At 38.5% G+C, this 18,793-nt stretch overlaps 1 protein-coding gene and 1 long non-coding RNA gene across 5 annotated transcripts in view; both read left to right on the plus strand.

The window, feature by feature from the left end:
- LOC148936659 (uncharacterized) overlaps positions 1-3,248 on the plus strand; it is a 49,125-nt gene extending 45,877 nt beyond the window's left edge. Inside the window, exon 4 of the long non-coding RNA XR_016139362.1 lies at positions 3,042-3,248. This is a non-coding gene — a long non-coding RNA (uncharacterized LOC148936659). The remainder of the gene's footprint in view (positions 1-3,041) is intronic.
- LOC105425679 (Histone gene-specific Epigenetic Repressor in late S phase) overlaps positions 1-18,793 on the plus strand; it is a 121,600-nt gene that overhangs the window by 54,901 nt on the left and 47,906 nt on the right. The gene's annotated exons all lie outside the window — the stretch shown is intronic.

An 18,793-nucleotide genomic window follows, 5' to 3' on the forward strand; every position in this document is an offset into this window, starting at 1 on the left:
TTGTATAAAACCATAGTAATACCATAAAGATCACAAGGGTTGCGAAGATCTTAACTTGTTCCTTAATTAAGTGGACAATTTCACAAAAATATTAGAGTATTTAATTACAAAACTATTGGCATTTATCGTACGAACGGAAAAGGTATAAACTGGCGTTAAATTTGCAAGGCCAACCGTCCACAAACAGCACTATTTATTAACTATTTACCTTTGAAAAGTTTAAAGCTCGATACGTGCAACCAATCATAGTTACTTTCGAACGTATGGAACATTTATACAATTTGTTACATTTATCGACAAACTGCGGAAATACATTCGACCACAATTTCATGTCCGTTCATCACGATATACTCCGTTTCCGTTTTAGTTATTTACCGATGAAGGCGAATATGTTTTATACGTTCCCGGATAATTATAACTGACTATACGTGCGCATAAACTTTGATTGCAAATAATTGAAAAATAAGAATGTATATCCGGAGGAAATTTATTTTCACAAATTTCGATTTGTTTTATGATAATGATTATCCGTCCTTCCATTTCACAATGTTATTACATGCATGAATAATTATAACATCATTATATTTTTGTGTGCAGAGGAAAAAAATATTTTTGAACGAATTTAATATGCAGTAACGTTAAATTAGAGATTTTATCTACACTAACAAAATCGTTATTCGTAACGAGAGATAGGGCTAAGTAATTTGAAGCCAAAACATATTACATCGCATAGCTTCGCGAAACGGAATTTCCAATATTCCGTTACGGAACTTGGCCAAGGTTGTTCCTCCTGAGTATGTTTTGCGCAGAAGAGCGTAGACAAAGAATAAAAGTTTCGTCGCTTATTTCGCTGTATTGAAGCTGTGATTTGTCCTAATTCATTTCTCTGTCAGTCATTTCAGGTCATTTTTTTCCTCCGAGAAAAATGAAGAGTGACCGCGTCTTTTTTTTACAGAGAGAAAATCGTGATTATTAGACGGTAAATGTTTAGTCTATCATTCTTGATTAATCATTTTTACGTAAATCCGATACGCTAATGAATAAACGAGATTTCGCTTCGCGAAAAACGATATTAGTAGGTTGGATCTCTATGGATTGAATAAAACCGCGCTCGTGAATACTTTCATAAGCCGCTATGTATTATAAAACTTCTCGGTACATCAAATTGCGTTAAAATAATGAATCAAAAGTTTCGCCGAGTTTGATAAGTCGGAAACTCTTGACAAATTCACTGCCGTGCACACCGTCTCTCATTTAACACAACTTTTTACACTTTGGCGTATGTTTCGGCATTTACTCTTCGAGCACTGAGAGCGTCTTCTTTCGTGAAACGTCGCCGAGATCAATTTCAAACCGCGAAGCGAGATGCGGTAACTTTTTCTTGGAGTTAAAAGGTCGGAACGCCTTTTGCTCGGCTTTTATATGAAAGAAACCGGAAAGCGCATCGGTTTCAACCACTCTGACTTGAAGATAGTTTCGATCTTCGTATTTTAGAAAGATTTATATAAAATAAAGCGAGCGCTCTCAATTTTTCTAATAATTTCAAATTCACTTTATTAAACAATTCTTCAGAGACTTATGCCAATAAAGAAACTATTCTTTAGAATACTATTGCATTATCTCCCCTAGTCTATTTTAAAAATCCACTTTTTTATTTCTGACGTAAAGCTCTTTAATGCTCTTTTTATGTGAAATGCCAAACACTTTTTCTATTTAATCTGGAATTTTATAACAATAGCTTCGCAATGATTAAATTGAATCATAATTTTTAATTAACTCGATTCACTCGAGTCGAAGTGAAAATACTTAAAAGAAGATATTTACATTTCTTCAATCGCTTATATTTAAAAATTTATTTTCTTATACTTCAAAAGTTTATCCTCGACAGATGAGGAATTCACAGGTAGCGTGAAACAATACGGGTATAGAAAAATTTTCCATTTTCAATTAGAACATAGAACATGCAGTTCTCTGCAAAACAATAAAAAAAAAAAAGTCCGGAATAGTTTCGTTACGGTTTTGTCGTCGACGGTCCGACGCGTTATATCGATACACTAAACGAGCAACAGGTACGAGGGCAGCTATAAATCGAGAGCTAACAATTGAAGCGCATTAATTCCCGCATCACGGCCGTCGTGTTCGAAGAAACGGCGGATAGCCGAAGGTCGTCGATTCCGCGCCTCGATTGGTGCGGTATGAATGCGTGGCTCGGGGCTTAGAGACGCTCGCACGTCGTGTCGCTCGGCCAGTAGACAGATATTCCGCTGATAAGTCGTAACGTGATAACGCGCGGCGCTGTCGCGCGCGCGCGCGCGCGCGCCGTTTCAGTTTCTGTCGACGCGACAAAACGACTCGCTGCGTGAATTTTCACCACGATCGCTGCGAACGTAGAAACAGATTGTCGCCTCGCCGCGCTGGCCGAGCCGAGTAAGTCATTTTGCCGTTATCACACCGCTTTTAAAATCCGTTCCGTTGGTTCGCGCGGTATCAGTTATCAGAATAGGAAAAATTGCGCGACGTGAAACGCAATTTCTTCTATTGGCGAGAATTTTATTAAACGTCGATACAGCACGATACGATATATGCAGATGGTGAAAAACGATGGAAAAGAAATATCGACAAATATATGATTATGAATTTGATGTCTTTGAAAAAATATCGCAGCTTTTCTTTGCTACTTGTTTGTTTGTTTGTTTCTTTCTTTTTTTCTTCTTTTTTTTTAATTGCTGGATTTTTTCTGGTATAAAGAGTGCTCCAGATGTGAAAAAATTCTTGGTATTTATAATCGATATTCATTAACAGGTTGAGGTTTAATAGTTAACATGTAACTTGCGATATATACTTATGATAAAATTCAAATCTAGATACGTTACACAAGTCCACAGATACGCAAGTATCCATGCGACTTGAAAATTATATTATAATTTTAACGTGATGATTAATATCGAGAGAAAGTCGAGAGGAGTCTCCCCACCGAGTACGAAGCGTTTATATACTTTCTGTATCGTATAATACATGGTGTCTTCGTTTCGATTTATCAGAGGATCGAGGAGGAAGAACCGAGTGAAGTGCCGTGGCAGAGTGCGCGCAGTCGCACATAGTGATATATAGCCGTGTACAAATATATATTTTTGTAATACCCGGAGAAAAGTACTTCCGCTCGGATTACTTACGAGCGATCTTGGCGAAGTGGTACCGGTTTCGGACAAGTTCGACGAGTGCGTGCCGGCGACGACGAGGAGGAAGTCGGTAGTATGACCAAGATTCGATGCAGGATCTGCGAGCTGCTCGGCGAGGATCAAGGCCTGAATCACGGACTGAGCCATCCCTGCCACCTGACGAATCTGAATCACCTCAGGCCGGGGCTGAACTACAGTCCACTCCCTAACATGAACTACTTGAACCACGGCTTGCTCAATGGCCTCTATCTTCCGCAGCTCAAGGACATGATGCTCGCCGCCTACTTGCTCAGAGGTAAAGATTACACCAAGATACTGTGTTGTGCGCGACGAGACGCGCAATTTTTAGTCTATGAGTAGTTTATTTGGCTCGTGAACTTTGTCTACTAACGCGACGAGTCTAACAGTTTGCATTATAACTTTAGCGGAATTTGCCCAAAGACATTATGATGAGATATTGAGGCTTTAATTTAATATTCGAAATATAATAAAAATAATATTTAGAACATAATAATAATTCGGAATATAAGAATAATTTAATATTCAAAAAAAATCTCATTTCTGATGTGTGTTATTTCTAAATTTGTTTCCAAATTAAGACGAACTTGCAACAATAATTGCGCTACATTTTATTTATTGTACTTTTATGTTATACGTTTAAAGATATTAAATTGAGCCGTAATGTATCGAACGTAACGATAAAAAGCACGATTTAATTGGTAACAGTAAAGCAATACGTATCGATAATTTATTTAATCTACTCGATGCACAATGATTCGATACGATGATTCTGTTCAGTAGCGAAATATCAAAATTCAATAGCTAACATTCCAATTTTTGCAGTAATTAAACCTGCATGAATAGCGTTACAATAAACAAGTCTGACTAGATGTATGATATAATCAACATTAACCAGCAGTTCAAACTAGAAGCTCAAGCATATAATCAAATTAATTTATTAAATGTGTAACGATTTTATTAACCAAGATTTGGCAATGTAATTATAACTTTTTACATTATTTGCATTCGGTATTGGGTTAATCAAAACGATTAAACAAATTCCATTAGGTTTGTCTTAATGAAAGGATATGTACCAATATCCTCAACTCAGTCAATTTATTTTACGCGTAATTGTTTTTCTATGTTAATGATAAACATTTAAATTGATATTTTACAATATTATTTATCAAACTTATATTTGATCTGTATTTGAGAGAAATTATATCGGAATGCATCGATGATACGAGAGCTTCTGATGAAACTGAAGAATTTTACATCAATACATATCGATCGCATTGTGTTTTTACGTAATTTGATTACGATTTTATAATTTCAAATGTAGAGGGGATTTTTCATAATAACATTTCTAATTCATAACTTGCATGTAAAATCCGCATGTAATATACACAATCTTAATGAAAAATCATAATTTTTGTATGGCAAACGTGTTTAATTGTTTCTTTTTAACTATTGATATGTAATAATTCTGTTTACTGTTTTTCCCTTTTTTTTTTGTTACTTTACTTTATTATCGTCTCGATGCTTTTTTGAATCGGGTTATTACGTACATTACTGTAAAGGATAATGACGCAATCTGATTGGCTTTAATTGAAAGCCGGTAAGATTATTATTATCGTGCCCGTCTGCATATTATCACAAGGAGGCTAATTGCCCATTATTGACGTATCAATGCATTACCTCCTCTGTATCTTTATTAATATTATATCGGATTTATTACTGTGCAATATAATTGGTACGAGTCTCGATGTTCCTGTCGATAAGCCGACGAACATGCGCTCTCCGCTTTTCTCGCCATTATAAAATGCGTATTGTTATCGTGTTTCCAACAAGTTGAATTCAAGTAAAACGAGCGCCAAATATCAATCGGTAATCCCTAAGATGCCTCGCCGCCCAGACGTTTCGCTTTATTCATTCGCGTGGCTGCCTTTCGAAATCGGTTTATCTGCAACGTACAACCGCGCTCGCAGGACAAAAGTGATATCTCACTGTGCTCCGTTTCAGCGTAAAAGCGCGGGACAAGAACAAGTTTAAGTCGCCGAACGAACGCTGAATAACAAATGTGCGCCATCCTCGGTTCGATTTCGAATCTGCAATATATGATATATTTTTCACGCCGTCCGTGCTAGGACGGGCTCGTATTTCAGTGGCATTTTGTAACGCTCGGCGATATTAATATATTTGACACGGTTACAGTTCAAATGTTTTTCAATAATAATAATAATATAATCATCCTGATATATATATATATATATATATATATATATATATATATCGTTTTCTAAATTTGCGTTATTTGGCAGATCGAAGTTTACGATAATCCGAATTTGTGCTAATTGTTCACATAAATTTTTAATCGCGAAACTGCGAGAAGCAGCTTTAACTTACCTGGAAATCTAGATACTAAATCGTTAGCAAAAGAAAGAAAGTAGAAAAGTGTTAAGGAGTACTTTCCGCGCGATATTGGACGAATGATGAATGATGGAACGACTCGAGCTTGTGTACAATGTCTAAATATATCGTTTAATTCTCCTCGTTTATCCTTCCTCCTCGTAACATTTTCTAATAACGTAATTAAGAAGAAGCCTGATAATCTCTCTTTCGTACATTTAATTTCTCAAATTACTTTATCGATTAATGTTTTACCTTCATGGTGGCAACGCAAATCGAAATATCGCACGGTCAATCAATATTGCACTCGAGCCGCGCTCGCCGCTATCCGCTCGAATCGATTCACGCAGTTTACAAATTAATTACTTGGATCGAAGGACAGCGTAATTCGAAACGTGATCTCGCGCCGCGAACCGCATTGAATCCGCACGAGCATGCTATCGACCAGCGGCCGCGTAACCGTATCATTCAAATATTGACAGCTGCATTCTACGGGTCGCCGCCGGTATTCCTCGTATCGCCGATTTTTATCGCGAACCGCCAATCGATACCTCGGCCGTATCGAGGCGGCGGCGACGGCGACGGCGGCAACGGCGGCGGCTCCATTGCCGAGGATGTGCTCTTTCGCTCCCGAGAAATCGTTCATCTCTGCGCAAACGTTCAACCAGAACCACGTTGTCGGTCTGATTTTATGATAACGTTGGTCGGCTACCAAATCGCCGCGCAAATATGACATGCACGATACTTTACTCCCGCCCGCCCATTCCCCCCCCCCTCCCCGCCGCGCGGTCCCATTTTCCGATTTTCCGCTCCCTCGACCGCATATTTTGTTTGCTCGTTGATCTTCGCGAATCTGTATGTACGTATTTCCGCACGTTGTCGAGAGAATGTATCGCCGCGAAATATGGCGGGTTCGCACGCGCTAGAGCAAGGTCAAAATTTGCATCTATCTCCATTTATGGTCAATTCGTCGCTCGGCGCATTACGGTCGGTGTTTTAACAGTTAACAAACGTTTTACATCCGTATCTTCAATTCGTACATCCGACGATGTCGGAGAAGATACGAAGGTACAAACAACCTTATCTTATCTTTATTTTATATGATATATAAATTAATGAGAGAAATATTGCGATTGGCACATAATTATTGTCATTCAAATTAATTTGCCGCGATGGTATATTAAATATTTGACTTTTGCTTTAATATAATTGCAAATATCCAATATCTGATATTGTATCGTATTTTATTTCCTGCAGTTTCTTTCCGTGTAAATTTCATGAGATAAATGTCACAAATAATTTTGCAACACGATATTGAAAAGAATATCGCTTCTTTTAGATAATGAAAAGGCAACAAAAGAAAACAATAGAATCAGTTATATAGTCATCGCCTACGCAATAATATCGCGATTCAAGTATTTAGTATGTTGTTGGTTGCAAGTTGTTTTTGTCATTAAAGTCACGTGTTAAAGTAAGTGATTTCTTGTTTGCGATAACGCGAACACGATAAACAATCTTACATAACATGAATTAGACTGAAAAGTATACATTTATTTTTCATGTTTTTCTCTGGTCAAGTTCTACTTTAATTTAAGAAATATACACAATGCAAGTTCTAGTTAGACGTGTTGTTTTTTACTTTTTTACATGAAAATGTCGATTTTTGATGAATAACAAACGATTTTATGTAGTTCATTGTTTGTGATTACGAAAAACACGTAAATTTTGTGCAGCAACTAAATTTGTTATAAAATATTACGTGTGCAACAACGAGCAATTGTGACTAAGCTCTCTGTAAGCATTCGCTGTACAAAGCGAGGAAAAACATCGAGTCTTTATGCTGAGTAGCTTAGCGAAACTAGTAAGAATTTTTGTACAAAGAAAGGCGAATTACGTGTCGTGTGCGAGAACATTTCAAATCCCGGATGACGAGAAAAAAGAGCTTGAGGCATGCCACATGAGTAACGCAGAGAGTTATAACAAGAGAAATTTCAGTCATTGAAATATTTGTCTTTTAAGGAAGAGATATAGCATGCCGTGTATTTCCCCGGCGGTATTTTACCTTTCACTTTTAGATGTAGTAAAAAGGCATTAATATCTTCGATACGAGCTTTCGGTTTCTCTTTCGATAAAATTTCGAGTATACATTTTGCATTAGCTCGTATTCAATCTTTTCCCGTCAATTTTTGATCAATCGCCACTTCAAAGTTCCGAGTAAGAATATATATATATATATATATATATATATAAAACATTTAATTTCGGAAGAATTACGATTGTTCCGTAATTTAAGATTCAATTAGTAAGCTCTCGGAGCCGAATAATAATCTTTGTTAATTGGACGCGCCCAATTAATTAAATAGCCCCTGATGAAAGCGCGGGGCGATTAATAAGGCTTCGAGAGTCAAACCTGATTGTCCTCGGAATGGCGGAATGGCGGAATGGCGGAATGGCTCGCGTTAAATCAGTAGGTTTGGATTTCCGCGCGGATTTCACAACTTTCGCGAGTTTACGTTAATCGCAAATTACGACTCCCCGTGCCGCGCCGATGAGAATGGCGTTCGGGTTTATCGATAATCGCGTCCCCGTTTACCGTCGTGCATCGGCCACCGCTCGAGAGGCGCAATTTGCCAGAACGGAGAGACGGTAGAAAATGTCTGCCCCGCGGTCTGCGTCGCGACTGTGACCTTGATTTACGATCTTTCGCTGACCCTAACGTCAGCCGAGCACGGCCGGCCGGCTCTCACGTACCGCCATCAGAATGATCACGTTTATATCGGTCGACGGCAGCGCGAGAATTCCACGTGTCCCGCATTTAAACCCGACGACGACGACGACGACGACGACGGCGATTCCCCGTCGTATTCTCGCATAACTTACGAATATATCGCTGGTTAGCGAGACGATGACATATTGCATAGATCAGTCGAGCACGTGTACCGATATAACAAACTAATCCGTTTGCGTTGCACGCCGAGTTACACATAAATACGACATCAACTTGTCGAGCGTGTATATTGATAAACAAAAATGCTCCGACATTTTTGATATTTTTACATTTTTTACTTTTAAATATTTTGTTGGAAATTAATTTTCATACTTTTTTTGAATTATTGAATTATCGCAGCAATTTAGAAAATTAAAACACTACTTACTTTTGTCCTTCTTTCTACAATGTGTGTGTCTTATGAGAAAGATATTTTAAGTACTATTTTCGAAACATTCGAAAATCATTTTGGAATGAAAAGTTAGACAATTTTCGAGAATTGAAAAACTTCGCCGGGATGTTTCTCTGTATTTGACCTCTGAAATATTACGGATATATAATCTACGAAATTTTCGTCTCTTTCTCTCTCCCTCTCGGAATTTCTCCTACTTGAAGTATCACATATATATCGATACATCGAAGGTATCGTTAATTAAACATCGCGGGTACCGCGAGAGATATAATAATCGCCATAAATATTTAGCACCAATTAATTACGGGGGATTAGTCCACGCGATTAGCCTCCCCCCCGGTCTCTCCGTGCGAGGAAAGTCTCGACGTGCCGTTCTTAACCGGCGCGCGATCGTAATCAGCGATTACTCGATTCAGCGCTACGTGGCGAGAATCGCGAACGGCGGCGAGCCAACCGAGCCAAATAGACTCGCGGACGATCGCGCACGATCGTTGCGAAATGCGCGCACGCATTATATATACACACACACACATACGATATCCGGGCAGTCCGGGATGTATAACGTCGGGACGAGTTGCGTGCCGGGCGAGTTTTACTTCTCTCGTTTTGTCACCAAGAGACTTCCACATTATATAGTCCGCGAGAGCGAACTAGTTATGCTTCACTTTCTCACGATGTGGATTGAGATACACGAGATCCACGTGATAGGAATGTCACTGTTGTCCGGCACTGTTATTTGTAGAACTAGAATTTCCGAGTATTCGCAGAAACGCAGCTGGAATGTTTAGATTCGGGAATAAATCACGAGCTTCTCTTGCGGAGAAGCATGGTTTTATCTATAGTTATTTTATATTTTAATTTTGCATACATCTTCAAGTCTACGTTTTTTTTAGAAACTTACTGCTTAAAGGTAATAGCGTGTTATTTTAATTGATATTAAAATTGTCGAGTAAGAAGAAATGAGTTTGTTATCACCGAGAGGAGAATATATATCTATATATAAACGTTTATTCTGAAATTTCCGTTTTCCGCAATCTTCAATATTTTTTACTAACTTGACGGCTAACATTATAAGTCTGTTACCTTGTGCAAAGGATGTGGCGGTAAGCCAGGTTTCGTTACACCGAATCTACACCCGTAATCTCAAAATTGAAACTCACTGTGGCCGAGCTGCGATTCTATATGACCATGAAATTCTACGTCGTCTCTCACAAATCAAAATTAGAATAGGAATTTACACACACATACAGATACACACATACATATATATTTGTGGCGTAAGCTCGAAACAGAGCCAGATAAAAGTATATATACGGAAAAATACATTACCCCAAAGAAGCCTCTGTCTTGTGGTTCTGATTAACGGAATATATATTAATTATAAACATAAATACGAAAAAAATTAAAAAAAGAAAAATATATGTTATTTACTATATAATTTCGAATTGATAAGAAAATTTTTAATCAATAAAATTAAATTGATTTGTGCCGTAAGAAAATACTTGTAAAATGATAAAAGATTCTTTTCAAATGGTTATCTTTTCGGGATGGTTATAGAAATAATCGGTATCATTTTTGTGCTCTGCCGATTCGTGTTTCGTTGTAATTGTACACCGAAGCGCCACGAATCGCCACGTGGAAAGAAAGTCAGTCGTTCTCGAGACTTTCACGAGCGGAGATTGTAGCGAGAAAGAGAGTTTATCGATGTTCATGCGATACACATCGCACGGGTCGTTTTACAATAATTTCCACGGCGCTCTTTATTCCGTAGGCCGTATTCCAATAAACAAAAATGCCCGCATGTGCTAATCTGAGACATGAGCGAATAATATGGAAGATACTCGATAAAACTGATAGCGCAAATGGAACATATCGGCAGTTTATCGCGAAATAACTCGATTTTCGCGGGAGGCAATCTTTCCCGAGAATAAGTGAGTCTATATGGATTATTTACGATCGAAGTTAGACGTATGCGCGTATCTGTCATAAACTTTCAAACGTATGAAACTTCCGTGCAACTTGTTACTTGTATCAGTAAACAATGGAGACATCAGTCGACCGCAATACGCTGTTAATCATAGCGCAATCTGTTTTCACACCCCGTTACTTCTCCATTAAAACAATGTAGTCCGAAAGTAATTATAACTGGTACCGCGTATGGACATTTTGCAGATTTGATAGGCAAACACATTTGGAAGATAGTGTCATTTACGGGAAATATGGTTATTTTCCTAAATCGATTTCTCGTGTGACAAGGAACGATCTATCTTCCGGTTAATATCAGCGGTTATTGCAGCATATTGTGCGGTTTACATTAAGTTTTGCTTATAAATCTGTTTATATCTGTACGCGCACGAATACGCGGAATCGCTCGTCGCTTTTCTGTGGCGTCTCCGTTGAAATAAAAAAAAAAAAAAAAAAGCGGACTGATAATTCGCCGTTTCTGGGAAAACGAGGAAAATCCATAGTGCATTGAGATGAGATAAGAATAAAAGTGGGAAGAAGAAAAAAGTGTTTTCTATTCTATTACATTGTGCGAATAACATCGGAATAACTTTTACGTACGACAAAACATTGCGAAATTTCAAAGGTTCTAAGGAGGCGATTGTAAAAAGTTATGCAAAATTAAGAATTAATTAATAAGAAAAATATAAGATAAATTTATGAAAATAAATTATTATTATTACAACATTATCTATTATGCGAATTAATTGATGTTCGTGATATATAATTTTGAGAAATTCTGTGAAAAAGAAGCATATGTTTTCTTAGGAATATTATTCGTTAAATAATAATACGGAATAAATATGATAATATAGTCAAAAGCAATATTTGAAGTTTTAAGATTTTAATACGATAACGTTAAACGTATGCTGCAACAATCTAGCTTTTATGAAGTAGAAAAATTAAAATAATTTAAAAATTCATGAAGGCGTTTAAAAATATATCTCTAAAAACAAGTCAAAATTAGGATAGCTGGTCGCGACACCTGCGATATTATCTATTATTTTATCTTTCTTGACATGTGCATGCAAGTTTTTTTTAAGTTACAAATTTTTATACTGCCATTCGTCGTTAAATTCAAAGAGAGTAAAGAAACACGTGAAAAAAAGTACAGAAAACCAATATAAATTCTGAAAAAAGGTTAATATAAAAATTTGGTTGAGACAGAATCGCGTATTCGTGAAATTGATGTTCACGATAATTAGGAATCCAATAATCGCAAATCTGACAATTGCGAAGAAGGCGAGGAAGAGAGGCCGATAAAAAGCCCGTTTCTCGCTTAATGCGCAAACAGCACATAAGAATCCGGTTGTTTTATAAGAAGCGCTTAACAAATTCCGCGCAATTTCGCGACTAAGTTGGCTGCGCTGTCGTTGTAATAAGTCCTTCTTCGTCAATTAACCACGATACGAGCTGACACTTAATAGTGATTTAATGCTGCAACGAACGCCGATCGCGCAAGGAATCGAAGAATTTTTCTTTCTCTTTTAATCAGATACTTGTTTCTTTTTTAAACTTGTCGCAAAACCAGGTATGTCCAACCTTAATAGGACATGGAATATTTTTTTGTGAATATCATTTAAATATATATTTTACAAATTTAATTAAAAGATACGTTTTCTAATTTTAAATTTTAAATCGTTAATTGAATAATTAACATTTACTTAAAATATATTGCACAAAATCTGACTAAATTGGAACAAAGAATTTAGGATATTTTTGTGTGTAGTTAAAAGAAATGGGTCGATATAAAATATAAGATGAAACATTTTAAAATTTTTTCTTTTTTTTAAGCAATTTTCATGAACTCGATATGCTTAAGTAGCCAAAAATATTTTATTAAAGATCAATGATTAATTATATAATATAGATTTAAAGCCGCAGCAGCGATATCAGTTTAATCGAGTTACGTTTTTTGATATAGACATTTTCAATAATGCGTCTATCTTATTTATTTTTAATATCAGTTTCATCTTCTGAGTAATTTTCACCGATTTTCGATGAGTTCTTCTATTAATTTCATGGCATAACTTTAAAAACTTCTGAATAAATCCAGATATCCAGATATGAATTGAAATAAAAATATTGCAATTTATTTCTATTTTTCTCAAATTTAATTTATACGATTTTTTTCATTTTATTTATAAAATAGCGCTACATTCTTTAAAAACTTCAGAAGATACATTGATGTAACACAGATTATTATACAGAATTAATTACAAGCTTTTCAAGGGAACGTTTAAAATATATTTAATACTATTTAACTATTAACAGATTAATGAATTAATAAGCTAGACAAAATTTTCCTGAAGCTGAATGTATTTTTCATCGAAATCTCCTATATAAAGAACGAAGATAGGGAATACACAAACTCCTTGGTCATACTACCGATCCCTATTTCCCTTTTGATGCACGTCGAGAATTAATAGTTTGTACAACAATGTACCGATTGGACATCGCGATTCCCATAGCTCGGCAGGAACTCCGCGATCCGATGTCGCGGTCTATTTCGAGAGCGTTTAGAAGCTGGATTATACTGGCGGTGGATTCATAAGCGAGAGAGCGAGGCTCTTGGAGCATATGCTGCTCAGTTAATCTCTCACGTAGTGCCTAACTCGTTGGTATTTCGCTGGAGAAAGTAGCGATCCCGCAGTGGTGTGGCGCACCACCGAGGTTCTCTGGCGCGTCGCAGCTGCGGATAAATTTCGACCACTCTGCACTCCGGAATTGTCGGGCGGATTATGACGAGTGCAGTAAGTCGCAGTAAGTCGTCGCGTAACTCGCGATTAGCTGTGTTCAACAACCGTGAAAAAAAATTAGTCGCTCGTTTAGACGAAAATCAAATTTGATTCGACAATCGAGCGATCTCGGGAAATATACTTTAGGAGATTGTTATCCCTCCCAAATGGTGAAATGGTATTTAACGCGATGGAATTAAGTTATTCGCTTAGAAACGGTATAAAATAATGAGTGAAATATATATATATATATATGTATATCAGAATACGGAGAGATTTCCTTGTCTCTTCAGTGGCTGTTCGGGTTTTCCGCTTTAGGAAAGGAGAAATTTCCGTCCTGGAAAGTTAACGCTTTTATAAAACACTTCGCGACTTCGAGCCAGGCTGCTCCACGAGCGTTGTAGTAACTTCGTAATGCTGCTTTCTTACCGCTCAATGCTTTGTAGGACACTGCAGAGCAAGTGGCGAAATGCGAAGTGCATTCTCTCGCGAAGTATGTATTTAGGCAGGAGGTCGTTTAACATTTGCCTACAGAGGATGTTTCGTCTTTTCTAAAGAAATTAGCATTACGTCCAATATAAACATCAAACGTTTTCGCGACTCAGCATGACAGTCACGTGCCAAATTTATAATAAAAATTTCTTTTAGAATTAACGGTATGAAACAAAAATTTCACGTTTACGATAAACTTAGAGATATCGATACGAATTTAGCACATGACGTATTGTCATACTCGACTAGAAAATAATCTATCTAGAATAATCCTTTTTTTTTTTTCAAGTAAAAATTCAATCAATTTCTAGATAATAACTGGTTAGGAATTCTGGAAACTAGCTAATTTCTGGACAGTTTGACTGATCAAAAACTGACAGGTGTGCCGCCAATGACCAACTGCCCAGTAAAACTAACTACTAGTTTCTAATCACTTTCTGACTTTTTTTTTAAATTTTTTTTTAAATTTAGATTCCATCCAGTTTCTTTATCTTTGATCATTAATTTTACGTAATAAACATTTTTTCACGACAGATAAAGATACCGCAGGCTTGATGATTGTTTAGTCTTATGATCTATCTAAACTAATAAGTTTTTATTTTATATTCCAAAGTTCAAAATTCGCGCTGTACTTTCAAGTTTTGTTTTATAACCAGCGCCTCTGGAAGAAGCTACCATTCGCGAAAGTGGAAAGGGACGCGCGGCCATTATTATTATTATTCGTTTTCGATCCGTTATTGCACGGCGGTGCAATCTTAGCGATTTTGCGTATTTTGCTTTTTCTTTGTAGTAGTAAGCGATGGTGGAAATAGACGGCAAATAAAATTCATCGAGATCATCGTCATTTCAAATTTTTCACATTTTTGCGTACAATGATAATAAACTCGCCTAAACTCGCCTGATTTCGCGCGCGGCGTATTAAATTCGAAACGGTATCGACGATGGTCTCATGGTAGTGCGTCAGATTAGATTGTAACGCGCGGAATCGCGCAACTGGATTACGATGTCGAATCATGCGCTTGGAATGAGTTACATATGCAACCGAGTATCCGAGTCCGCATACAAGCGGGCCGCAGATATTCCGATGACAGTATGCGCCGTATGCACCAAGGACGCGGTATTCGCGGAGTGAAACTTAACCGCGCGGGGGGGCCGCGGGACCGCGGGCCGGATTTCTCAGTCGACTTCTTAGGGACATTAATTTTGGGGCGTGAAGGACGAGGCACGCGCGTTCGCGGAGGAAACGCGAAAATTAATCGCGGCTCTCGCCAGTGCTCGCGCCGCACGCGTAAAAGTAGATTATGTCGCGCTCTATAATCTATGTCGTCTTATCGATATACGCACGATTTCGCGCGCCTGCTCGCCGAGGAGGAGAAAAAAAAATGGAGGAGATAATCATTGCAGGCGGCAATCGTGCCGCTGCCTGACGATCGTCGTGGCCGCGGCGAGAAATACGCGCGCCGCTTACGCTTCTGTTACGATCGATCAGCGCTGCGTGAATGTATTACAACGTTCTCGAGTCTAATTAATAAAATGCAATCCCGGTCACTTGTGTTCACTGTTCGTAATACGAGGATACAGTGTAATGCTTAAGTATGTGCTACGTATCATGTTTGTATTCTTGATACACCTCCAGTATATTTTATAGGGATATGCTATTATCTTATAGTATATACAGATATGAAAATTATTATACATAGAAATTGACATATATATATTCGAAAAAAGTGCGATATTAAAATATTTTTTCTGTTTTTATAACTTTAAATGTCTTTTATATTCGCAAATATTTCATTTATATATTTTTAATATTCTGTTTGAAAATATTTCTTCCTGCTTCTTTCATGTTTAGAAATATTTTTTACATGTTCGCGAATATTTCTCTTATTTATCAAGTTCTTCTTAATCGTTAAATTTATTATTGTTATACAATTTATTATTGTTAAACGATTGGCTTTCGCCTCTATAGTCTAATTTATAATTTATAGCGAATGATATCTCCAGAAGATAAAGAATCTCAAGAAGAATCAACATGTTAATAGTTTTTATGACTCGTTTAACATCCAAAATGACACGCGGCAGAGCGATGAAATGATTATTTCCATCTTTTTGAACATGAAAACAGAGTAACGAACCGTAATTGTCGATTGGTCTCGCGATATTTGCAAACCGTGCTTCGGCACGTAATACTTTTCATCGGCAATCTGAGAACTCAATGTCGTTCTCAGAAACGGAGAGTGTACTGTCTCAAGTATGCAAAACGGGCCACGATAGATTTATCCGAGGAATATCGCGTGTTTTCGCATCGAGATCAGTACGCTCCGACGTTCGATTATCTCTCGCGAGAACGCGCACGACATAAAGCTATAATCGTCGCTGTATCGACGATATCGACGCGCTGCGGCACGATTGATGACACACGCTAGTGTGTCTCTTAGATATCGAAACGAGGTCCATCCATTTCATTCCGAAAAAATCCGAGCTAATGAAACGTAATGTTTGCGCGAGCTCATATATTTTTTTCGCGAGACATCTGCGCTGCAAGTCGCGCGATAAGTCGACGCTCATAACGTGAAATCGCGAGGTGATCCGGTCATTCTCGCGCAAAACGAGAACTCGAGAATGAGAGAGAAGTTGGAGAGAGAAAGAGAGGGAGGGGGGGAAGAGGAAGGAGAGAAAGAGACGTGTGAGGGAATGAGAGGGGGTAGGGAGGGGGAGTCAGATTTGCCCTTCGTAATCCACGACACCTTATCGAGGCGCTATTTCACGCGAAACGAAGAATCAAGAATCGCCGTTAGCAGCACTCGCGCGTATGCTTGTTTTTGGCGCCTGCAGAGAGCCCGTATTACTATCGTTCGCCGGCGGTATGATGAAAACGTCGAACGCGGAATATCCTAAGCTGTTGTTCCCGACAGTACTGAAGTGCAAAATATAAAAGATACGCCGAGTTTTCTCGGAAATCGCGCATTCCCCGCGTCGTGGGATTAGGTACCCGTGGGACCGTTCGAGTTAGTCCGGAATCTTTCTGCGCAAAGTAAAATTTCGTAGGAGAGTTACGCGACTCGCGTCTCTTGGATAGATTCATGATTTTTCGATTCTTCAGATTCGCGCCAGTCGGGATCTCCATTCTCCGAGGTTCTCCGCCATAATTACTATTACGAAAACTAAGAGCTAAACTAAATGCGATATGTACTTTCTACAATTTACAATCAAATCTTGCGCATCCGGAAATCCGGAAATCCGGAAATGGAGAACGCTCGAAATGCGAAAGCGTATGAATCCACGCAGGAACGCGTAAACGCCGTGGCATCCATCGGATATTACATCTATTGCCCTCCGAAGCCGTATTGGCGTGAGAGAACGGTGTTTTGATTAACGTATAGTCGAGCGTGATGCAGAGAGAGAGAGAGAGAAAGAGAAAGAGAGAGAGCCCGGTAGCCGCATCTGGCGAGGCGCGTGCAAAAGGAGCAACGCGAGGGATCCGCTCCTTCCGACGTCGCCACGGCTCCTCTCGTCGTAATCTACGATGTCTTATCGATAGCGACCGACAAGGTAGCTCGGTGCACCTCGATCGATGGCTACACACGACTGCACCGACTTGGAAAGGAGAGAGAGAGCTCTCCTCGACGATCGGTGCGCGTTCGGTGTGCGTTATGCTCGAATTACGCCGCGAATATTACGGTATACATCGGCACGGTATGTATATCGCATCGCGCGCGCGTTGGACGCTCGAGTTTCTTTCACTTTTTGCACTTCGACGTTCGACGTATTATACCGTTGCTGTCCATTGTTCGAGAGCTCCCGCCGCGGACCATTTTTCTGGAATGGAAAGCCGGCGAGGCGTGTCGCGTTCGTCGAATAATTCTGTTTTCATCAAGTTTCATCAGCGAGTTCCGCACGTCGGCACGGTAAGTGCGTGTCGCGAGATGAATGAGCTTTCGATGATATGTGAGCTGAGAATAAAGAGCTTACTTTAATTTACTAGGCAATCAAGTTTATCGTCGGCGTGAAAAATGCGAATACTTCTAATCATAGTCATCAGAATTTCAAGCATCTTCGAAGCAAAGAGCGCTTCGATAAAAGGCAAAATTTTATAATAAAACTTTACTGTATTATATCTCTCATTCCCGTAAAGCGATAAAACGCAATTCCAGCTTTAATTCACACAATTCACACAACTTCAATTCACATGATAAAGAAGGTGTAAATAACGCGTGAGATTTAGAAAAATTATTATGAGAGTTATTAACAAAACTTAGGAAGAAAAAACTGTTTGAAAAGAGAGAAGATGTAGCTCGCAAAGAGAAAGCAAGGTGTGGAAGCTTAGGAATTATAAAGTTACACGGACAGAACAATTTAAACAATTATAACAATACGTGGAGAAGGGAGAGAGAGACAGAGAAAGAATTGTTATTGTCCTAGCACGGAGATAGTCGGAGATGACGACGAAAAAGACACATATTTCCTCGAGCGAACGAGCCGTTTCTAGCACGCCTTGACCTTCCGCCTGTGGCTCGAAATAGCTCTTGTATTTTTAGTCGCGGCTTTTGAACACGCACCACCCTTCTCTTTCGAAACACCAAACCTCCTCCAGGACCTAATGTGCTTTTGACGCAGTCTCCTTCCGCTTCCTCGCTGTCTTCCATTAATTAGCACACGTCTTTCTTTTTGCACGTTTCACCAAGCTTGCGAGCTTGGCGAGTGAAAGGTCGCGTTATACTTCCCTTCTCATTCCTCTCTCTCTCTCTCTCTCACAAATTGCAGCATTTTAGTCCACAAGCTTATTACTGAA

This window comes from Pogonomyrmex barbatus, unplaced genomic scaffold, assembly GCF_055798465.1.
Source record: "Pogonomyrmex barbatus isolate J1 unplaced genomic scaffold, ASM5579846v1 scaffold2, whole genome shotgun sequence".
Lineage (NCBI taxonomy): Eukaryota > Metazoa > Arthropoda > Insecta > Hymenoptera > Formicidae > Pogonomyrmex > Pogonomyrmex barbatus.